Genomic DNA, 25,388 nt, shown 5'->3' with positions numbered 1-25,388 from the left:
TTTCACAGATTACCCCAATTAGTTCAAACTTCTTCTTTTAGTTATTGCCTTTTTGTTCTGCTCTTGAGTTTTAACCCAAATAAATTACGTTGGGATTTCCAGCCTTTGTCTCTTCGGAGAACAATTAAGGAATTCTGGAATAATTGGCATCTGAGAGTCAGAATTTTGAACTCACTCATCTCTTGTCAGAGGAGACAGAGAGAGAGAGTAAATTCCGTTGGCTACTCAAATGTCACCGGTCAATAGTGAGACCCCAGATCGCGACTGGTAGGTAGTTAGTGTGAGAATGTTGCCTTAGATTCTAGGGTTTCTAGTGCATTTCTGACAACCGCGATCGAGAAGACGAAGCCTTTAAGGAAACAAAGGATTAAGGCTTGTACAGAGGAAGAAACGAAGATCGAGTAGAAGGTGAGGAAGTATTCGAAGGAACACTAACTATGATAAAGCATTTAGCAAAGGAAGCCGCCATGGCCGAAGCTCTCTCAAACTTTGCAAATTTGAAAAGCTTAAACAGGGGTGTGAAGTTTGGGTTGCCCTATGGCCAAAATGGTAAGCTCACACCCCATTAAGGGTAAATTTGTCATTTTAAGGCATCAATGGCCAACATGTCAGCAACTGACGAGAATGCTCCAACAGAGTGGGGCTGAGTGTAAGAAATACCCTAAACTCAGGGGGTCGGAGTGTATATTTTGAAAACACAGGGGGTCACACTACATTTAGGGAAAACCTCAGGGGGTCACAGTGTAATTTTCCCAACAACTTTCCACTTAGCCCTTTGGGTAAGACATCTCAAGTTGATCTCTGACTTCACAAAGGGTATACAAATCTGCCCACTTTCTAATTTTTCCTTGATGAAGTGTCTGTCGATCTCCACATGCTTAGTACAATCATGTTGTAATGGATTGTGAGCAATGTTGATTGCTGCTTTGTTGTCACAGTACAACATCATTGGATGATGAACATAACCACCAATATCCTGGAGCAAACTCTGAAGCCATAATAGTTCACATATACCTTGGGCCATGACACGGAATTCTGCTTCAGCACTGGATCTAGCCACCATATTTTGCTTTTTACTTCGCCATGTGACAAGGTTACCTCTGACAAAAGTACAATAGCTTGAAGTGGACTTTCTGTCAGGGTTACCACACAATCAGCATCTGTCTAAGCCTCAATGCAGAGATGAACATATGGAGATAAGAGAATCCCTTTCCCTAAAGCTACCTTCAAGTAGTGGAGAATATGAAGAACAATAGCCATATGGGTGGAGTAGGGATCATGCATGAACTGACTGACCAAACTAACAGCAAATGCAATGTCTAGTCTCATGTGGGAGAGACAGATCAATTTTCCCACCAACCTTTGATAGGGCCCCTTATCAATTGGATCACCATCCTTCTCTTGTGGTCGAGTAGTAGCCTCCAAAGGGGTGTCACATGGGTGACATCCTAACAAACCAATCTCTGAAAGTAAGTCTAGAACATATTTCCTTTGGGAGAGGAAGGTGCCTTTGGGACTTGGGAGAATAGGCAACTTTAATCCCAAGAAAGTACTTGAGCTGTCCTAGGTCCTTGATTTCAAATTCTCGACCCAAGAATGTCTTTAGGTGAGAGACTTCCTCTGTATCATTTCCAGTCACCACTATGTCATCGACATAGACTATGAGAAGAGTAACCTTATCTCCATTTCTCTTGATGAACAAGGTGTGATTAACATTGCTCTATTTATATCCTACAGAGATCATTGCTTTGTGGAACCTACCAAACCAGCCTGAGGAGATTGTTTTAGCCCATATAATGCCCTCTTCAGTCTGCAAACCTTCCCATGAGTCTTGTCACAAGAAAAACCTGGAGGGACCACCATATAGACTTCCTCCTCTAGTTCTAATTTTTAGATAAGGCCTTCATCTCTTCCAACATGGTTGCCTTCCACTTTGGAAGTGCTATTCCATCCTATCATTTTGGAGGAATAAAAGAAGAGGAAAGAGAGGACACAAATGCATAATATGAAGGGAACAAAGCATCATAGGAAACAAAATTGGTGATAGGATGTTGGGTGCAAGATCTAACGCCCTTACGGGTAGCAATAGGTAAATCAAGAGAGGGATCCTTACCAAGCAACACAGCAGAATCAGAATCTGGATATGGATCAAGTTCTGATGGTTGGAGAAGTGGTATAGTAGTGGTGATCTCAACTTGTTTTTTGTGTTTTCGGCTGAAGACTTGACCACAAGAATTTGACTTACAAGTCTTCGTTTCCCCTGAATAGGAGGCACACTAGAGATTGGAGCTTCTGGAGAAGGAGGCTCCCTCTGAGTAGGAGCTTTTGGAGAAGAAGGAGGCTCCTGTGAGGATTTGTTCCCTCCCAGAACCGCACCGCATTCCAACACTTGGCTTGGATGGGGGGTTTTGGGGTTATACTCCTCGGTTGGAGAGAGAAGGAATGCGTCTTCTTGGAGGTTATGATTTATCAGGGGATAGGGGTCATATAATCAATTGAAATGGAGTCGCCACCTAGGATTAGGGCCTAGGACCCATTGGTGTAACCCTGTGAAGGGATACGGGACTTCGTTTAGTCTGGTCAGAGATTAGGGGTAAGTGGTCATGTTACGAGAGTGGGAAGGTGTTAGGCACCTACCTCGCTCGGGTAAATCGGTCTTTCTACTAAATGCTGGTTTTTGAATATTCTCCCTTTATAAATGTCCTATTTCCACATGTATAACTAAAATGATGCATAAGGTGCTTAATTAAATTAATCTAAATTAACTACTATACACTGCACAAGCATAATTTAAAAGTCTACATTGTTATGAAATTAAAGTGCGATTAAAGAATTAAACACATGTATGCTTTAAACCAATGTAATTATGTGGGACAGATAGCGTCCCCCAGCTCAGGTGGAGGCAAAAGATTGGCTTTGTCCTTCGTCGGACCAAGTAACGACATCAAAAAGTAATTGGTCGGATATCAGATAAAATAATGGTGTCAAAAAATCTTTGGAAAGTAATCACCTGGATGTTGGGCAGCGTAACGGCGCACAAGTGTTAGGCACTAGGACCTCAGATAGAGTAATGACGTCGAAAAGCTTTAGAAAGTAGACTATCGGCTGTTGGGCAGAATAACGGTGTCAGAAAGCTTCGAAAAGTAAGTTTTTTGGATGTCGGGCAAAGTAACGGTGCACGGGTTTCAGGTACTAGGGCCTCTGACAGAATAATGGTGTTGGAAAGCTTTAGAAACTAGGCATTAGGACATCGGACAGGGGTGACTAGGCCATGGGAGACTTCGTGGGTTTGGGTAGAAATGGGTTAGGGAAGGCGGATCCGGGGGACCCGAACTTTAGACAGAGGGACGAGGCTCAAAATTAGACTGGGGTAGGGCCCCGAAACTAGGGAAAAGAGGAAAAAAGGAAAACTGGAGCTCTGGGGGTCTCCCCCACTCCTCAACTTGGAACCTGTTGAAATGAGGGGTGGGGGTATTATAGGAAAAAATCCCATTTGGCAGTACCGCGGCAAAATCTGCGGCACCGCTGGGAAGAAAAAATTGGGTTTTGGTTCCCTCGCTGCGTTGTCGCGCGATGTTGCGTGGTAAAAATCGAGCAGGGCGTAGCTGGGTGCAACACTATAGCCAGGCACAGCGCTGTCGTGTGGCGCTAGCAGGCCGTGTCTTTGGGTGGGGGCGTCGTGTGGAGTCGTATCGAGGATGTAAGGGATCATGGGTAGAAATGAGGTGGAATAGGGGGTGTCCGGATTACTCCGAAGAAAAGATTTTAGAGGGCATTGCCAGTCTTTCGCGTCCGATTGTCGTCATCGCTAAGGGGTGACAAAATTCAGAGTTTACAGTTTGCCCCTCTTTGGCCGAGACCTGTTGCAATAGCCGAAGGGCAAGATAAAAGACCGCTCGATTCTATCACCAAGAGCATATACTGCCACCACTTTGCTCAAAGGTGGTGGAGTTGAACGATAAAACCATGTCTCGGTAAACCATTCGACAAATCTTTTATTTTGAATGATGCAACCTATCTCGACAAACCGTTCGATGAAAATCTTTTATTTTGAATGATAAAACCTATATCGGCAAACCGTCTAGTAGCAATGGGTGCTTAATTCGCCGATCTAGAGGACCGGATGTCAACGGGAGATCGAAGATCCAATGGCAACGGGCGATCCAAGGATCGGATGAAAATGGGTGATCAATAGATCAAATGGCAATGGGCGATCTAAGGATCGGATAATAACCGATCAAATGGCAACGGGAGATCCAAGGATCAGATAATAATCGGGTGATCAACAGATCAAATGGCAATGAGCGATCCAAGGATGGGATGACAAAGGTGATTAATGGATCCAAAAGGGTAATGGTTTTGATCGACACTCCGTTGGATTTTGATTTATGAGCGACGCTCGGTAGGAAATCTGACTTTGAGCAACGCTTGGTGGGAATTTTTGGTTTTGAGCAACGCTCGGCAAAGTTTTGAGTTTGAGCATTGCTTGACAAAGTTTTGAGTTTGAGCATTGCTAGATCGGAAATCTGATTTTGAGCAACATTGGACAGGAATTTTTGGTTTTGAGCAACGCTCAGCAAAATTTAGAGTTTGAGCATCGCTCGACAAAGCTTTGAGTTTGAGTATTGCTCGACCAGAAATCTGATTTTGAGCAATGCTCGACAGGAATTTTTGGTTTTGAGCAACACTCGACAAAGTTTTGAATTTGATCATCGCTTAATCAAAAATCTGATTTTGAGTAACACTTGATAGGAATTTTCGATTTTAAGAAATGCTCAACAAAGTTTAACTTTGAGCATCGCTTGATCGAAAAGGCATCGTGACCGAATTTCTCTTGGAGATGTGCGATGAGACGACATCGTGACTGAATTTTTAGAAAATGTACGACGAGATGGCTTTGTGACAAATTTTGGCAAATGTACAATGAGATGGCATTGGGACCAATTTTTAGAGAATGTACGATGAGGTGCATCGTGACCAATTTTTGGAAAATTCATGATGAGACGGCATTGCGACCAATTTTGGAAAACGTACGATGAGATGGCATCGTGACTAAATTTTGAAATAATGTACGATAAGATGGCATTGTGACCAATTTTGGACAATGTATGATGAGATGGCATCGTGACCAATTTTTGGAGAATGTATGATGAGGTGGCATCGTGACCAATTTTTGGAAAATGTACAATGAGACGGCATTCCGACCAATTTTGGAAAACGTACGATGAGATGGCATCGTGCCCAATTTTTGGAGAATGTATGATGAGATGGCATAGTGACCAATTTTCGAAAAACGTACAACGAGATGGCATCGTGACCAAATTTTGAAATAATGTACGATTAGATGGCATCACAACCAATTTTTGAAAAACATACGATGAGATGGCATCGTGACCAAATTTTGAAATAATGTATGATGAGATGGCATCGCGACCAACTTTTTGGAAAACATATGGTGAGATAGCATCGCGACCAATCTTGGAAAATGTATGACGAGGTGGCATCACGACTAAAAAAGAAAATGTTCCTTCCTTTTTTTTCTTTTTCTTGGTAGCGCTGCTGTGTGGGACCGCCGGTTCTGTGCGGCACTGCCGTGCTAGGGCATGGGCATGCGCGGCGGTACCACGCGGGGCGCAACACTTCCACACGGCATCGCCAGGCATGTGCCCACAGCTCTGCGGTGCCGCCAGCCTTACACTTTTATAAATAGAGGGGCCTCCTCATTTCACACCTCCCTCTCCTTCTTGGCTTGGGTTTCCCACTTAGGGGTCTACCCTCTCTCCTCTTTCTCTCTCCTCTTTGTTCTTTTCTCAATTTTTTTTTCAGTTTGGCCATTTGCCATGTCTTCATCAAAACGTGGTAGGCCATCGTCGTCTTCCTCTGAGGTGACTGGCGATCTAAAAGCAAAGTAGTATCCTAGCAGCATCCTGGTGGACACTGCCCTCCATGCAGTGCTTGTTTTGTTCAATACTTGATTTCTAGCAATTATTTTGTAGGCGCTTTACTCTCCCAGCTATAAGAAATACTGCCATACCAATGATGTCTTGTCATGGTATCAGTGACTCCGTCCTGCTGTGAGAGACAGGGTGGACCTGACATGCCTTGGTCGTACTGCTCAAGTAGTTTCACCAAAGCTTGATACACCTGTAGTTCATGCTCTTGCGGACCGTTGGTGGCCGTTGACCCACACCTTCCACTTGCCTGTTGGGGAGGTAACCATCACCCCTTTAAACTTCTTTATGATCACGAGGATCCCTTTCTCTAGGAGACCTGTTTCATTGACTCCCTCTATTAAGATGAAATCCATTGGGGAGATTAGTGACCTCCTGGGTTTCAAACTGACTTCTCGCATCATTCTCTTAACCACTCTGAAGAAAGAGTGGGACAACCGGGTAATTGATGATAGCTCCCTTGAGGAGTTATTCGATCAAGCTGCTAGGAGTTTTCTTCTCTATCTTGTCTCCAATGTCCTCTTCTGTGATGGACGAGGTTGCACAGATACTTTCCTTGCTTGTTTCTTTGAAAATTTTAAGGAGGCAGAGTCCTTTGACTGGGGCGGGTCTACTTACGCCCATTTCTTGAAGATGTTGGATCGCCTTGCTTTCGGCACGCCTAGCCTGATTGGCTATGCCTATGTTCTTTAGGTATGTTTCGCTCCCTTGGATTCCCTTTGGTCTTCAATCTTTCTATAGTTCTTGATATCGCTTCCTTCTCTTATTGACAGGTATGGTGTTACGAGATCCTGGGGATTCATACCCCTTGTCTTCCCAATGAAGCAACTCCTTACATCCCCTGAGCGACTCATTGGGGGAAGGCTGGGTGTTCTTTTATTGACGAGCTGCAAGTATGCCTTTAGCTTAATGACTTGACAGTCAATCGGGTAAGCATAAAAGAAACTTCTTTAGGCATTTCTGTATTTTTTGAATTGGTCCTCCTTTTGCATTGGCTTTGCTGAGTTGATTATGTTGGCAGATCCACTGGCAACCTTACGATGAGGAGCAGATTGATGATCCTAATGACCGGGAGGAGTATCAGTACGTCTTCGGGCTTATTCAGATGTGGATAGCTTATCTTGGGGAGAGGGTGATCCTTCAATGGTATTCTTCTCAGATGGTGCCTCGACCTCCCCCTTCTCATATGCATGCTCCTCTCTTATCTCTTGATATCGAGGTCTTGAGGGTTGGGATCCCAGCTTTGGAGATGATCATGGTAGATCAGAACTACCAGGACTTCCTCTATCAGGAGACAGTCTACATTCGCTTGACCCGGAAGGGTCCTGTGGTATTTTCTTGAACCTTATCTCCCTTTGTGATAGTTTCTTCTTTTCTTGAAATTGACAATCTTGTCTCTTCTTTTCTTTCTTTTTTTTTTTTTTTGCAATACCTAGGCCGCCATTTGATTCCTGGTGAGTACGGGTTACCTCCTTCACATGGTTACAGTGTAAATTCCCACCCTTCCCATGCTACTGGTGCTAATTTTCCTATTGTGCAAATGGGTGACCTCATCCCAGGGTATTGGGGATGGACCATTCCTTCCAGATTTGACACCGGTCTCCAAACTGTCCTTCTTGCCTGCCAGGTTTCTGATCATGATTTGGGACTCCAAATTCCTTTTGTCTGGGTATGTTACCTCTTCTTTTTCTCTCTTGCTTTATGATTGATTCTTTGGTCTTAGTGTTGACCTTTTCTTGGTATCATCATAATAGATTGGCGCTGAACGATACGTCGATATGCATCGGATGCAGGCGAGCATGGATGCCGAATTCCTGGAGCGGATATATGACATCCAACGGTTGGTGAGTACTTTCTCCTCTGTGTCTTTTGACGTTTCCTTTCCCTTCTTTAGAATCTTCTCTCTCTTGAAGTAATCTAGTTCCTTTTCCCCTTTTAGAGTGGTCAGCTCAATGAGATGAGGGAATCTCTGGACTACTTCGGGAATCGCTGTCAGTAGTACTCAGAAGAGAACAGGTGCCTTCAGAGGTAGTTAGCATTTGCAGGACTCTTCCCATCGCCATCCGTGGCATAGGGCGATGATGATGATGATGGTGATGGAGATGATGATGATGATGAAGGTGGCTATAATGATGAGTTTATTCCAGAGGCCGAGAGCTAGGATTCATCTTCTGGTGGGGAGAATTAGCCTTCTCCCCCTCCCCAATTATTACACATACCTTTTTTTCAGCCTTGTTGTATGGATTTTAGATGTTGTTTGTTTGTTTTCTTTGTTCCTAGGGGTAGCATAGCCTAGGATTAAGCTAATGCAATGGTTTTAGGGATTTCCAAATTGGGTTTACCAATTGGTTGATAGGTTGGGTTCAGACACCAAGTAATTCAAGCCAGCAAGGCGAATATTGAACATGCAGCCATTCAAACCTTATCTACACACACAACAGCAAGCATACATATGAATTTTAGCTAAGATCTTAGGTCCTAAAATGCAAAACACCCCATGCATGCAAGGATCCATGCACTTAGCTCACAATCTATGGTTTGCATGCATGATCAGACATGAAGTTAAGCTAGATGCATGGCTAGAACTTATGTTGCATGTAACAGTAAGCTAAAATAGTATAATTTCATATAAAACCCCTAAAACTAATCATGCATGTAAGATCTAAGCATCCCTAAAGCTCCAGGCAGTAATCCCATAGGAATTCCTATAGAGACAGCCATATGGCTCTGGTCTTGGGTTCAAAATTAGAGAACCAGATTAGAATCATGGTTAGGAGGGTGGTTCTAAGTTTGGTTGGGTCACCTTAGGGCTGTGGAAGATCTGGCCAAGCTCTAAAGGATCCAATCCTTCTTTTTTCCTTCTCCTTCCTCTTCCTCTCTTTCTCTCTTCTTTTCCTTCTCTCCAGGGTTTTGAACAATAGGAATAACTTGAAATGGGCTGGGTCCTTATTTATAATTTCTATAGAACTAAGGCATGTTTGGCTAGGCAGCCCTATAGTGAAAATACATTGTTAAAGTGATTTTTGCCTGGTTTAGCTATATAGGTGGCACCCACATGGATTTCAAGAGGGGGATTGGTTCCTAAAATTCCGAAGTACCTATTGGAGGTGTTTGAAGGCAGTAGTGCAGCTCCCACAATATTGGGATGGAAAAATGTAGGTTTTGGCATCACTGGACGATTCATTGGAGCTTTAGGCCAATCGTTCAATTTATCATCCAGAGAATACAACACTGCTATGTTTTGCCTGTGGCTTCTACAGAGGATTGTCTTTCCACATGGCACTTTCCCAACACCCCACCACACATACAAGGAACATATATTCAAGGGCATAACCCTCCCAATGCTCAAGAGAGAGAATTACCTGTGCTCTGTATTGTACAGCAGGTAATGGACTGAGCAGTTGCATGGTGTTGCAACCCATCTTCTCACAGGCATGGTGGATGTCATCAGTGGGGGCTCCCTATTGATTATAATCACTGGGGTGGTAGACCACAGGTCATTGGTGTGGGTGGCTGCTAATCCCTGTTCTGTAAGCAAAATCTAAGTCAGGTTTGGGGTAGGTTTGACAAGTTCTGCACCAAGTTTGGTATTCAAAGGTATCGGTCTACGACTTATAGATCACAAACTAATGGGGCAGTGGAAGTAGCCAATAAGAATGTCAAAGTCATATTACAAAAAATGGTTGATACCTAAAAGGATTGGGCAGAAAAGCTCTCATACGCATTATGGGCTTATCGAACCTCAATTCGAACCTCTACTGGGGCAACCCTTTTTTCCTTGGTCTATGGGATGGAGGCGGTATTACCTGTAGAAATCCAAGTGCCATCTCTTAGAGTATTGATGGAAAGCAAATTGCCTGAAGGAGAATGGATGCAAGCAAGACATGATGAGCTTAACCTCCTTGATGAAAAGAGGATGAAAGCTATGGATCACCTCAAGAAATACCAACTCAGGATGGCAAGGGCATTCAATAAAGGAGTTTGTCCACGCAACATCAAAGAAAGAGATTTGGTGCTTCGAGAACAAAGAGCACTAGTTCATGACCCAATGGGCAAGTTCAGACCAAATTGGAGCGGACCTTATTATGTGAAGGAAATCTTGGTTGGGTAAGCAGTTCGTCTCACTAACTTGGATGGAGAGGATCTAAAGGGCCTTGTCAACATGGACTAACTTAAAAAATATTTGGTGTAGCCATTTGGTCTACATAAACTACGTTTGAACTAATTCCTTCCCAAAGGATACATAGGCAACTTGGCATGCTCAAGTGCGGTCACAACAGCCAGCCCCCACCAGGGACATCCCTCTAATTCTGCCATCCGACATTTCTGTCATTCAAAAACCCTTTCTGCCTGTTCTGCCACCTAGCACTTCTGTTTGTTAAAAAAAAAAGATCTGCCATTTAGCACCCTCCCATGTGTTTCTGATAGGAGATGACTAATCCTTGAGTCTAAAAAAAAGAGAAAAAAAAGAGACCTGTTCCAGTTTATTAAGGAAGTTCTTCAATTGAGTGCTGGTAACATACGTCATCAATAGAAGGCAACCTCCCTCGACGAGATCTTGCAAAAATGGACCCTTAACATGAATTCTGATGATCCAACTCTTCTAGAAGATGTCTGATTGCCAGCCATAGGAAGGATCATGTGCATGAAGATTCATCACGACATGCTCCAACAAGTGCACCAATGTTGGGATCCAAACTGCATGTTTTCAGATTTGAAGAAGTAAGGACAATACCCAGAATTGAAGAATTTTGAGCTTGCATGTTCTCACCACCACCAGGGAGACTCTTCCCCCCCCCCCCCTTGCGCAACAACTACAAAGAAGTTTTACAAGATTTATTTAGATGGACTAAAAGGGAAGTCAAAGAAATCATGAATTACAGAAAGGTGGATATTTTGAAGGTAGCAGGGATTTTCTTCAGGCAAAAAGGAGCCAGAGGAACTCAACAAAAGAATAGAAGGAGAGCATATCTCTTTTGCTTGATTGGAAGATACTTGCTATGAACTTCAAAAAGGGGTGTTCCCCTTGTGGTTGTAGACCTCATTTGGCAGCTCTTAGATGGGTGCGACATAATCCCCACCATACTGGTAGAGAATGTCAAGGGTCTGGATGAAATGAGTCCTTCCCGAAGATATGGAATGGATTATTGTGCCGGATCACCCATGTTCTTACAGTTATGGTTGATGGAGAGACTACGGTTGGTCAAACCTATAGCCGATGTCAGATTTCAGCCGAAGTATTTCCAAATTCGAAGAGAGACGAAGGAATTCCGTGCAATCAAGGACTAGAAGAAGTATTTGGAAGAAAGAACAGACAAGCAGGTTCAATGGAACTACCATTGGAGAGACTGAAAATCCCAGTTCTCAAGATTCCATGCTACAATGTTGTGAGGTTAATAGGGTTGACTCATACTACTTTCTACTTTCCTCGACTAGTGCCAACATAGTACCAGTGAACGCTCAAGACGATTGAAGTGAAGATTCAACCACTAGAAGAATTGACACCAAAGATTCTGAATCTATTGGATAAATTATGGTGGACATATGTGATTACAAGGTGATATTGTTGGTCTATGTGTCAATTCCCCACTCTTTTTGGTTTTCCTTACCCCTCTACCATTTCCATACATGTAATGATCAAGGATTAAATAAAAGTATCTAGAATTGTGCATTGCAAAGGAAAAAGCAAGTGTCTCAAATAGATCAGCATATTGTTCCCATTCCATGAAGCACAATAAATATAAAAAAGGCATCGTCCAATCATTCCACCAACATCCCACATTTAAAAACATAAAATCTAAAGCAAACGTATGTAATATATAAGAGGGGAAGGAGGCGAGACTAGTTCTCATCATTGGAGGATAAGGTCTCATCATCCAGCACCACCTCATCCTCATCATCATCAGCATAATCGTCATCATCACCGCTCTCATCATCATGCGGCACGAATGGGGTAAGGGTGATACCCGCGAATCCCAACTGCCTCCTGAGATGTCTGTTCTCCTCAGCTTGATTATGGCTGTAGTTCTCATAGTAATCCCGAGATTCCCTCATATCACCAAGCTGACTACTCTGGATTGGTTTCATTTTGAAAAGATAAGGTCTCAAAGTAAAAAAGAGAATAGGAAAGAGAAAAGAGAGAAAGCACTCTCCAGTTGTTGAATAACATGTCCGCTCGGAAAGCATTGCATCCATGCTCGCCTGCATCCCGCGCATATGAGCATACCTCTTGGCGTTAATCTGTTATGACAAAAGAATAGAGTCAACATCAAGGGTGAAGAATCCAGTAAAAAAAAAAGAAGAAGAAGAAGGTGACTCACCCCATCGAAGAGAAGAGGAAGTCCCAGATCATGATCGAAAACTTTACAAGCAGGAAGAACAGTTTGAAGATTGGCATCGGAGAGAGAGAAGGTGGTCCATCCTTAGTACCCAGGGATAAGGTCGCTCATCCCAACAATGTGAACAACGGTGTTAGAGTTTTGAGAAGGGCAGGAATCCATGCTGCAACTGTATGAGGGAAGCATCCCATATGCACTAGGAACCAGGGGGCGACCTGGATACTGTGAAAAGAAGAAAGCAAGTTTATCAGAATAAAAAAAGAGAAGAACATAAAGTAAGGGTAAAATTCAGAAGAATACCATAGGACCCCATCGAGTCAGCAGAATGCATACTGTCTCTTGGAAGAGAAATTCTTGATAATTCCGGTCAGCAAAAGTCAATCCCAGGGTAGGGATTTCGATCCTCAAATCTCCAATGTCAGGAGATAGAAGAACAAAATGCATATGGGAAGGAGGAGGATGAGGTACCAGTACACAGAATGCCACTAAAGAGTGACCCTCTCTCTCAAATAAACTTCAGCCCCGGCCGGCCCTTCAAAAACTATCCTTCTAGGTGAGCGCAAGGACATAGTTGTAATCTTCCTGATTGCCCTCACCATCGATCTTCTCCTCGTCATAAGGATACCAATAGACCTGATAGATATGATCAGAAAAGTTAGTCATCATAATCAAAGTAATAACATGAGGAAAGTTTTTTGTGTTACCCGGTTGATTGTCAAGTCATTGAGTTGGAAGCGCACTTACAGCTCGTCAATGATGGTGCACCTCGATGCCCCCCAGCGTGTTGCTCAAGGGATGTAGGGGATAGTCTCAATAGGAGAAGGGGGAATATGAATCCCCAGAATTTCATAGCACCACACCTGTTAATAAAGGATGAACACCCCCAATTTTAAAAACTCGGTCGCGATGCCGTCTCATTGTTGCACTTCTCAAAAATTCGGTCGCGATGCTGTCTCATCGTTATAATTTCAAAATTTTTGGTCACGATATTGTCTCATCATTACAATTTCAAAATTTTTGGTCACAATGCCATCTCATCGTTACAATTTCAAAAATTCGGTCTCGATGCCGTCTCATCGTTACACCTTAAAAAATTCGATCGTGATGCCATCTCATCATTACAATTTAAAAAATTTGGTTGCAATGCCATCTCATCATTACACCTTAAAAAATTCGATCACAATGCCGTCTCATCGTTACAATTTCAAAATTCGGTTGCGACGCTGTCTCATCATTAAATTTTCAAAAATTTTGGTCACGATGCTGTCTCATTGTTACAATTTCAAAAATTCGGTCGCGATGTAGTCTCATCGTCACACCTTCAAAAATTTGATCGAGATACTGCCTCATCGTTACACTTTCAAAAATCCGATCACGATGCCGTCTCATCGTTACACTCCTAGAAATTTGGTCGCAATGCCTTCTCATCATTACAATTTCAAAATTTTTGGTCACGATGTAGTCTCATCGTTACAATTTCGAATTGGTCGCGATGCCATCTCATCATTACACTTAAAAATTCGGTTGCAATCCCGTCTCATCGTTACAAATTCAAAATTTTTGGTCACGATGCCGTCTCATCATTATAATTTCAAAAATTTAGTCACGATGCCATCACATCGTTACACCTTCAAAAATTTGGTCGCGATGTCGTCTCATCGTTACAATTTTAAAATTCGATCGCGATGCCGTCTCATCGTCACACTTTCAAAAATTTTCAGTCGCGATGCCGTCTCATCATTACAATTTCAATAATTCGATCGCGATGCCGTCTCATCGTTACACCTTCAAAAATTCAGTCATGATGCTGCCTCGTCGTTACACTTTCAAAATCTGATTACGATGCCATCTCATCGTTACTTTTTCAAAAGTTCGATCATGATGCCGTCTCATTGTTACTCTTTCAAAAATTCGGTCGCAATGCCATCTCATTGTTACACCTTCAAAAATTTGGTTGTGATGCCATCTCTTCGTTACACTTCCAGAAATTCAATTGTGATGCCATCTCATCATTACACATTCAAAAATTTGGTCGCGATGCCGTCTCATCGCTACAGTTTCAAAATTTTTAGTCGCGATGCCGTCTCACCATCGCAATACTATCACATCACCAGAAGCATAGATAAGCAATGTTCGAATGCCAGGAGGAAATCCTATTGAGTATGAGGATCCATTCCCAGAACCGCATGCATTCCCCAGCGCTTGGATCGGATGGGGTTGGGTTATGCTCCTCGGTTGGATAGAGAGAGGGAATATGTCTTCTCAAATGGTTATGATTAAATAAAATGGAGTCGCCACCTAGGATTAGGGCCTAGGACCCATTGGTGTAGCCCTGTGAAGGGCTATGGGACTTTGTTTGGTCTGGTCAAAGATTCTGGGTAAGCGGTCAAGTTACAAGAGTGGGAAGACATTAGGCACCCACCTTGCCCAGGTAAATCGGTCTTTCTACTAGATGCTGGTTTTCGAATGTTCTCCCATTATAAATGTCCTATTTCCAACATGCAAGGTTAAGATGATGCACGAACTGCTTAAATAAAAGTAAACTATATTATACTTACTACTATGTACACTAAATAAGAATACTTAAAGGACTACAGTGTGCTAAAATAAAAGGTTAATGGTAAAAACATGTACCTATACGCTTTAACCAATGCAATTACAAAAATACAATGTGAAAGACGTCCCCCGACTCAGGTGGAGATAAATGACTAACTTTATCCTTTATCAGACAGGGTAACGGCTTACGATGATTGAGTTGAACTCTGTCGAACAGAGTAACAGTATCGGGAAGATAGTCACCTGGATGTCAGGCAGAATAACGACGTCAGGAAGGTAGTCACCCGGATGTCAGGCAGAATAACGGCGTCAGAGTGTCGGACACTAGGATCTCGAATAGAGTAACGACGTTGGCTTTGGAAGCTAGGCAATAGGACGTCGGATAGGGTGAGTAGGCCATGGGAGACGTCGGGGGTTTAGACAAAAATGGGTGCTGGAAGGCGGATTCTAGAGACCTGGACTTCGGAAAGAGGGACAAGGCTTGAAGGCTTGAAGGCTTGAAAACCCGAAATTGGGTTGGGGAAGGACCCCAAAACAAGGAAACTAGGAAAAAGGAAAAAAATTGGCAGAGGTTTGGAGTCTAGGAGCTCCCCCCCTCTAGGAAACTTGGAATGTGGAAACGAGGGGTGGAGGGAGGTATTTTTAGGTAAAAAATCCGTCACCACGGCGCCGCCGGACCAAAAATTTTTTACTTTGTGTCCCCTGCTGTGCCGCAGGACCAGGGATTGGCTGGGTATGGCACCACGGTAGGGTGTGGCACTATCGCGCGGCCCCACAGTTGGGTGCAGCGCTGCCATAAGGCATTGTGGCCAGGTACAGTGTTACCTCACGGCACCACAGTCGGGTGCAGTGCTATCGCGTAGCACCGCAGCCAGCGTGGTGCAGCCATGCAGTGCTGCGGCCGCGTGTGGTGCCGCCAAGCCATGGTAACGAGACCGTCGTAGTTGGGGAAGGTGAGCAGTAGCTCCTTCAGCACTAAGTAAGAGGGTCTTGTAAATTGTTTTTAGGGATATGGAGGGGGTCATATGGCTCATGTTCGAGGGAAAAAGTCCTTATGGGGGATGTCGTCAATCACTCGTGTTCGATTGTCATCATTGCCAGGGGTAGTGACAAAATTCAACATCTACACCGAGCAATGCCCAAAGATCAGGAATCCCTGTAGGAAAATGTTCGAACGCCAAGTGGAAATCTAGCCGAGTAATGCCCAAAGATCAAGTTCCCGCCAAGCAATGTTCGAACACCGGGAGGAAATCCAGCAGAGCAATGTTCAAAGATCAGAATCCCCGTAGGCAAATGTTCGAGCACCAGGGAGAAACCCAGCGGAGCAATGTCTCCCCATCAGATAAACACACGCCTAGGTAATGCCGTCTGAAATCTCAAAACAGATTTAATAAATGGTTTGCCAAAGTGTTGTTTAAAGATTCGTCACCCATGAGCAAAGTGACGGTAGTTTTCGCTCATCGGATGGTTTTGTCGACAAGGTTTTATCGTTCAACTCCGTCACCTATGAGTAAAGTGGTAGTGATGCATGATCCTGGTGACAAAATCAGGTGATTTTTTATCTTTGCCCTTCGGCTGTTGGCCCAAGCCTCGGTCGAAGAGGGGCAAACTGTAAACGCTGATTTTGTCACCCCCTAAGCAATGACGACAATCAAACGCAGAAGACTGGCAATGTCCCTGAAAACCAAACGCTGTATCAAAAAACATCTCCTCCCGTTCTATAAAGCGTACATCCTACGTGCGACTCGCCCCCAAATAGTCCCAGACAGCCCATGCAACCCCATTAGGCAGCATCACAGTAGCAGCCTCATAAGGCAGTGCCCTACACTGCACGGCCCCACTGTGCGATGTTGCAGCTTGTGTGGTCCTACCGCACGGTGCCATGTGGTGCCACATGCGGGCTACGGCCCTACCAGCGCCACGACCTATGCGACCCTGTCTTGCGGCCCCGTAAACACCCAAAATCTAAGTTTTCCTCCATTTTTGCTCTACTGTAACCCCACCATGAGGACCACACATTTTTTGCTGCACCGTCGAACCCAAAATTTGCCTATAAACAGGGGGTCACCCCCTCATTTGGAAGAGAGAAGTTTTTGGGAGAGGGGGGCACCCCCAAAGCTCTAATTTTCCAATTTTTCCTTGTTTTCCTTGTTCGGGGCTCTTCCCCAGTCTGATTTCGAGCCTTCAAGCCTCATCCCTTTATCCGAAGTTCGGGCTATCCGAGTTTGGCTTCCTTGACCCTTTCTTACCCAAATCTAGGAAACCTCCTGTGGCATAGCCACTTTGTCCAGCCTTTTAGCCTCTAGTTTCCAAAGCCTTGGAACACCGTTATTCTGTCTGAGATCGTAAGATTCAACACTCTCAAGCCATTACTCTGTCCGATAAAGGGATAAATTAGTCTTTTGCCTCCACCTGAACTGGGGGACGCTGTCCGTTTTGCATAATTGCATTTATTTAAAGCGTACAGGTATACATTTCTCTTATTAACTTTTAATTTCAGTATAATGAAGTCCTTTCAAATATTCTCGTGTAGTGTACAGTAGTTAGTATAACATAGTTTAATTTAAATAAATAGTTTGTGCAACATTATTTAGCCATACATGTGGGAATAGGATATTCATAAAGGGAGAATATTCAAAAATAAGCATCTAGTAGAAAGACTAATTTATCCGAGCGAGGTGGGTGCCTAACACCTTCTCACTCTCGTAATTTGAACACTTACCCCGAATCTCTGACCAGACCAAGCAAAGTCTCGTAGCCCTTTGAGGGCTACTCCAATGGGTCCTAGGCCCTAACCCTAGGTGGCAACTCAATTTCATTTTATTGTATGACCCCGATCCCCTGATAAATTGAAACATACTCAATGAGAAGACGCATTCCTTCAGCCTCCCTCCAAACAGAGGAGCACTAAAACCCTCCTTGCATGCGAAGTGCCGGGGATGGATCCTCACACTTTGATTTATTGTTTTATGAAATTTTATGATTTGACAGAACGTGACTATTTGCGCATGTTTTGAAACATTATTTGATTTTTTTGGAAAGAATGCATGGTTGTGACTTTATAGAAAGCATGATGAGACCTTTTATTTTATGAGATATGATTTGAATGTAATACTTTTGGACTGTAACCCTTCCAACAGGGGGTTATGTGTTGGGGTGGATTGGTGAGCATAGGAGTGAGGCAAGAGCATGACGTTTAAGGACATGGTCCGGTTCTGTAAGCCAAGAGCTCGAAGCTCACAATCCACTATTTTTGGGTATGTGGACCGGGGGGGAGGCAAGAGCGTGATGTTTAAGGAACGTGGTTTCCCCTCCATAGTAGCCCGTTACTGATTCTGTGAACCAAGAGCCTGAGTTTCATCCCGTTGATTATATTGGTGATATGTTGATTGTTGGCAGTGTCACTTTATGAACCTACTGAGGCTATTAATTAGAACTGGTGTTATGAACATTTGAACTCATGGCATGTTTTATTGAAATTTGTAACATTTTCCAGATTTATACAACTTATGTTTTGAGATTCTATTTTATTTCTGGATATGCAATTGTTTTTCGATATTTTATGTTCTATTTTCCCCTACTAAGCTTTCCCCAAGCTTACCCCTTTATTTAACCATACAGAAAATGAGAGTCAGGAGCCATGCTCATATGATGAGTGCACTAGAGTTGTTGGAGGAGATGATACTCTGAATGGGCATGATTAGAATATTTATGGATTCATGTACTTTGATTGGGCATGATTAGAATATTTATGGATTCATGTACTTTCTTTTATTTGGATTGATTGTAATGATTTTAGATTTAGATTTGACCTTAGATACATAGTTTATTTTAGTTTTTGATGGATGGATGTAATAGGCATTTATTTTACTTTTAGTTGTGGTGCAACCAGCACCTTAGTTTTGAATATTCAAATTCATATTAACCGAATTCTAGATTTAACTGTTTAAGTCTTCCAGTATGTTATATGATGGTATTATTGAGGATTTATTTGGAGATTATGACTAATGGTTCAGTTTTGGTTCATCTATCTAAAATCATTTCGATCTTGTGGATTTGTGTGACGACCCTTACTCTTAGGCTGGTTTGGGGGTGTTACAAAAGTGGTATCAAAGAGGAGTTTTACAGCAGAGTATGAACTAGAATTGGTAGAATAGGATCTTGAACATAGAGATATTACAGCTAGGATTGAACCCCTATCAATAGGGCAGTTTGTCTTGGTTTTCTGTGTATTGGAAATTTTAGCATCGGAGTGATATACTGCTTTGAACTAATGTATACCCCTTATTGTTAGGTATAATGCCTCCCCATAAAGGACTCCCGCCTCTGCCACCAATAACTAATGATTGCTTGCTTGATTGATGAATTGCATCTAGAACTAAGAAATGAAAGCTGAAACCTAGAACATAATTCAGGTACACTGAACATTTCTACCATATCTGCCAATGTATTATTTGACTCGGGTTTGACACGCTCTTTTTATCTAAATCATTTTCTGAGAAGATTAGTGTTGACCCTAGACCATTGAGACCCTCCTTATTAGTGACCCTACCATCTAGAGAGAATTTGATTGCAAACACTGTGTTTGAGTCTTGTTTGGTTCAGATAGAGGGCAGAGAGATGCCAGCAAACTTAATTCTTTTAGACATGATAGACTTTGATGTCATACTTGGCATGGACTAGCTATCTACTTATCACGCCAGTATACAGTGTTATGAGAAGGAGATAGTTTTTAAACCCAAGGATGAGACTAAATTTAAGTTTAGTGGGTTGAAGACGGGTAAACCTGCATTGCCTCTAATATTAGCAGTGCGTGCAAGGAAGTTACTCGCTCAAGGTTGCCACAAATCTTTGGCTTCTCTAGTTGATTTGAAGAAAGAGGAGAAACAGTTGGAGAATATCCATATCGTTAGGGACTTTCCAGATGTGTTCCATGATGGCCTTGTTGGGTTACCACTCGATAGGGAATTGGAGTTTGTCATTGATCTAGTACCTGGTACGGCGCCAATCTCTAAAGCACCATACCGAATGGTACCATTAGAACTGAAAGAGTTGAAAGACCAGCTACAAGAGTTGTTTGAGAAAGGGTATATCAGACCTAGTGTGTCTCCTTGGGGAGCATCAGTGTTATTTGTAAAGAAATAGGATGGGACCTTGAGATTGTGCATTGACTACAGAGAACTGAACAAGGTGATCATCAAGAACAGATACCCTTTACCCAGGATTGATGACTTATTCGATCAATTGCAGGGTGCAAGTGTCTTTTCCAAAATTGACTTGAGATCTAGGTACCATCAGTTGAAGATCAAGGGTGAAGACATTCCAAAGGTTTCATTCAGGACCCGTTATGGCCACTATGAATTTGTGGTTATGCCATTTGGGTTAACTAATGTACCAGTTGCATTTATGGACTAGATGAACAGGGTATTCCATGACTTCCTAGATAAATTTGTTATTGTGTTTATCGATGTTATTTTGATATAAACAAGGAAGATCATGAGGAACATTTAAGGACTGTACTGCAGAGTCAGAGAAAAACAATTGTAGGCCAAGTTGAGCAAGTGTGATTTTTTGCTCGACCAAGTTGCATTTCTGGGTCATGTTATATCAGTTAGTAGGATTTCAGTTGATCCTGCTAAAATCAAGGCGGTTATAGATTGGGCCAGGCCAACCATAGTTACTGAGATCAGAAGCTTTTTGGGTTTGGATGGTTATTATAGAAGATTTATTGAAGGCTTCTCCAATATTGCTATACCTTTGACCAGACTTACCAGGAAGGGTGTGAAATTTGATTGGTCAGAGGAATGTGAGAAAAGTTTTCAAGAGGTGAAGCATAGATTGGTGATAGCACTAGTATTGACTATACCAGTGGGAACTGGAGGAATGGTTATTTACAATGATGCTTCATACAGAGGTTTAGACTGCATGCTTATGCAACATGGCAAGGTGGTAACCTATGCTTTGGGGAAATTGAAAAATCATGAGAAGAACTATCCCACACATGATTTAGAATTGGCAATAATGGTGTTAGCGCTCAAAATTTTACGGCACTACTTATTTGGTGAGAAGTTTGAGATTTACACAGATCACAAGAACCTAAAGTACTTCCTTACCCAGAAAGAACTGAATATGAGACAGAGATGGTGGTTAGAGCTCATAAAGGACTATGATTATGACATTCACTACCACCCAGGGAAGGCGAATGTGGTTATAGATGCATTAAGCAAAAAATCATAAGGACTTTCAGTAGCCATTTTGACTGAACAATTACAGCTTCAGGAGGACATCAGGAGCCTGGAATTAGAACTGATTGTCAGTTTCCCCACAACATTATTTGCCAAATTGACTATCCAACCATCATTGATTCACCAAATTAAATCAGCTCAGACTACAGACCCTTACTTGATGAAGGTCAGAGGTGAAATTCAGGTGGGGAAACAAATACAGTTCCGGTTGACAAAGAATGGGGTTGTGATGTATGGCACTCGCTTGTGTGTATCAGATGACACTGAGCTGAGGGAGTTAATTTTAAAGGAGGCTCATTATTCTCCTTACACCATTCATCTGGGCGGTACCAAGATGTACTGAGATCTAAAGGAACATTACTGGTGGAATAAGATGAAGAGAGAAATTGCTCTGTATGTGGAAAAATATTTGACTTGGCAGCAAGTGAAAGCTGGGCATCAGAGACCATTAGGATTGTTGCATCCATTAAAAATTCCGTAGTGAAAATGGGAACATATAAGCATGGATTTTGTCACTGCACTACTGAAGACCCTTAAGGGATATGATTCAGTTTGGGTAGTGATAGACCGTCTGACCAAGTCGGTACATTTCATTGCTTACTCTATGAAGCATTCTTTGGAGAAGTTGACGCAGTTGTATATCGATGTGGTAGTCAAACTTCATGGACTGCAAATTTTGATAGTGTTAGATAAAGACCCGAGGTTTATGTCCAGATTTTCGAAGAGCCTACATAAAGCCTTAGGGATAGAATTGAAGTTTAGTACAGCTTTTCACCCACAGACCGATGGACACTCAGAGAGGGTGATACAAATATTTGAAGACATGTTGAGAGCCTGTGCTCTAGACTTGAAAGGAAGCTGGGAGAAACACTTGTCTTTGGTTGAATTTGTATATAACAATACTTTTCAAGCGACCATTGGTATGGCCCCAGACGAAGCATTATATGGCAGGAAGTGTTGATCTCTTCTTCATTGGAATGAGGTAGGTGAGCGAAAAGTTATGGGACCAAAATTGATATAAGAATCTCAGGAGAAAATATAGCTCATACAGAAATGAATTAAGGCAGCATAAGATAGGTAGAAGAGCTACGCCGACACGAAAAGGAAGGAGCTGGAATTCAATGTGGAAGATAGTGTTTTCTTGAAGATTACACCAATGAAGGGAGTAGTAAGATTCGGCAAGAAAGGGAAGCTTAACCCTTGATTCATTGGTCCGTTCAAGATTTTGCAAAGGGTTGGACCAGTAGCTTACGGACTTGCACTACCCCAACTTTAGCTAAAGTACATGATGTCTTCCACATCTCATTACTCAGGAAATATGTCATAGACCCATTGTACATCCTGAGTTATGAACCGTTGTAGTTAAGAGAAGACCTATCCTATGAAGAAACTCCTATTCGGATTTGGATCATAAAGAGCAAGTCCTACGGAACCGCACCATATAATACATGAAATTTCTTTGGAATAATCATGGCATTCATGAGGCTTCTTAGAAAATAGAAGATGATATGCAGAGAAAGTATCCAAAACTTTTTACTGATCCAAGTATGTAAATTTCGACAACGAAATTTTTGTAAGGGGGAGGGATGTAATACCCATGCCCAAAATATAGGGGTAATTTGGACTTTTCACTGTGTGTGTAGAATCTGTATCAGTGGACCAATAAAGGGTGGAATTTTAGTAGTTAGTATGCACACTAGAGGTAAAAACCTTGCTAGTATTTTATTAGTGTTAGTGCAGGGTATGCTTGTTTATTTATTTATTTATTTTCGCTGTGCAGGGTTACATGTTGCTAATATCGAAATATTTTTATTTATAAGTATCTTAGCATCTAAGTAGGTTAGCCTAGTGGTTAGGATCCTATATGATTTTAAAGAGGTCTAACAATCAATTCTTAATGGAAGTAATTACAGGGATTTTTATTTCTTTTGCCTTAGATAGCATGCTGGACCCCACACAATATTGACTTTTGACTTGAGGAATATAGATCAATTTTGAAATTAAGGGAAGATTTCCTTTGTCAAGGTGTACTTGAGAAGTTGAGATAAAATAAAGGAAGAGAGAGAATTAACAAAATGTAAGAATAATTGGGAGATTAAACCTTGAAGTTTTATTAAAAGGGAGTTGAAACCTACTCCAACAAATAAATAAGAAATGAAGAAGAAGAAATAAGGAGAAAAAGAGAGAGGGAGAGAAAGTTTCATGCAAACAAGGGAGAGCTCCATTGAGCCTTTCATTTTTCAGAAGGTAACACATTTTCACATTTTCATGCTCTATATCTGTTGGTGAAAAATCCAACACCTACACACTGGGGCACAAAGCACGTGGTGGAGGTAAAGCGAGCGTGCCAGAGCTTTTGACGCAGGCCCAAACGGAAGTGGAAACAGCCTATCTGGGCTCCCAATTAGGACGAAACGACCTATTCTAAGATGAAACGGTCTGCTCCATCTGCCAACCAGAATGAAACGGCCTGTTCTAACTTCCAGCTAGGCTAAAATAGTCTGTTCTAACTAGCAAAATGGCCTGTTCTAACTTCTAACCAAGACGAAAAGGGGATCTTTCCGTGCATGAGTAGCTCTAAGGTCTTCTGGGTGAAAGAAAATTACGATCGACAAAGCAAAGGAAGAAGATTGAAAATCAAAGTTGCTTACTTGCAGTCTGTATCCGATTGGAGTCAGTACAACTTGTGAAATCCGACATTGATGAGGTTTACAACTTGGTATTTACACTACAACTATTCTACAACCAAATCACATAATCTCCCAAAAACGGATTTGATAAAGCTTCCACAACTCTACCAGCCATGGATTGATGGAGCTTGCAACTTGATGTTAATGGTCGCCTTCTAAAACACTGGCCAAAAGACAAGATTGCTGGATTTGTTCTCCAAGCATCTCCCAAAAACGGATTTGATGAAGTTTCCACAATTCTGCCAACCATGGACTGATGAAGTTTACAACTTGATGATGATGGTTGCCTTCTGAAACATGAGCCAAAAGACAAGATTGCTGGAGTTATTCTCCAAGCAAGACCTACTTTAATACCCCTTGAAACACGAGCTAATGAGACATCGGTGGTTGGAAGCCAACTCCAGCGAAAATTACAAGACAAGATGAGAGATCTACATCTTGAAAGATAAAAACTCTATTGTAGAGTGTTGTGTTGTTTTCTTCTTCGTACTCTCTTCTTTTATAATTGCTCCATTGGTGGTTGTGATAGTTCCAGCCACTTCCATGATGTGTCCAGGTGGCTGAGTAACTACCCACCATCTCTTGTACCACCTCCCCACTTTGTCATTCAAAAAAGGGAACCTCTTTGATGGCAACGTGCAGTGCACGGCCTTAAGGCATCCATAACTGAAACAACTTTTGTAAGCAGAGTGTGTAACAATGCTCCTCACAATCCCGTTTGAATGAGGCCACACGAGTTTGAATGGGATTGTGGATATGCTTTTGTCGGTCTTATTTTCTTCTCCTTTGGAATGAGGTTTCTTCCTCTTTCCAATCACATAGCAACGTGTAATACACGGCCTTAAAGCACAAATAATCCCTTCCCAATTGTTCCAGTCTTGAAGTGGTCCCACATGAATAGTCCTCCTTGGTCTCAATGGAGATGAGGGTGAATCGAACTTGAGGTGGTCCCACTTAAATAATCCTCATTGGTCTCAATGGAGATGAGGGTGAACCAACCTTGAGGTGGTCCCACTTGAATAGTCCTCCACTTGATCATTGTCTCGGTCAGCCTGGGATCTTCTTGCAGAAACAAAGAACTATGGAGTGGAGGAGTGAAACTGGCGAAGTAAACCTTTTTCTATGCCATGCAAGGACTCAACAGGCTTAGCAACGCTGCCAGTGACGCCAACTGTGACTCCGATCGGTGAGTAAGCAACTAAAGGGATACCACTCAAAGCCATTATCGCACCAGAGAGTTTAGTGGCGTAAGGCGGAAAAAGAGCGAGCATCATCGGATCTCCATCGTATGCTTCATGGTGTTTCTGATTTTAGGTTTTCTCTCTGTTTCTTCTCGCAAGCACTTGATTGGTACTTGGAAGTTGGAATGGAGAACAAACAACAAAAACATAGCACTTGATAGAGGGCACCCACGTCTTCATGGCAGTTACACTGTGTTGCCATTGAGAAACACATCTAATGGTGACTTATTAAGAGAGGACATGTCTTCAACCCATCTCATAAGGATTTTTTTTTTTTAATGACTAACCATAATCACTTTCCTTGATAACCATATCGGTTAAAGACACTTGTAGATGATGGATCCCACACCAATATGACCATATGCGA

At 42.4% G+C, this 25,388-nt stretch overlaps 1 long non-coding RNA gene across 1 annotated transcript; it reads right to left on the bottom strand.

Annotated features, from left to right (window-relative positions):
• Window positions 1-332: 332 nt before the first annotated feature.
• On the bottom strand, window positions 333-15,318 carry LOC122672305. Its single transcript, XR_006334433.1, has 3 exons — window positions 15,307-15,318; window positions 6,130-6,134; window positions 333-505 (listed from the first exon to the last, which is right to left on the bottom strand). It is a non-coding gene; the product is annotated as an uncharacterized LOC122672305 (long non-coding RNA).
• Window positions 15,319-25,388: the final 10,070 nt, after the last annotated feature.

This window comes from Telopea speciosissima, chromosome 8 (assembly GCF_018873765.1).
Source record: "Telopea speciosissima isolate NSW1024214 ecotype Mountain lineage chromosome 8, Tspe_v1, whole genome shotgun sequence".
NCBI classification, from domain to species: domain Eukaryota; kingdom Viridiplantae; phylum Streptophyta; class Magnoliopsida; order Proteales; family Proteaceae; genus Telopea; species Telopea speciosissima.
This window is presented reverse-complemented; position numbering and strand designations above follow the sequence as displayed.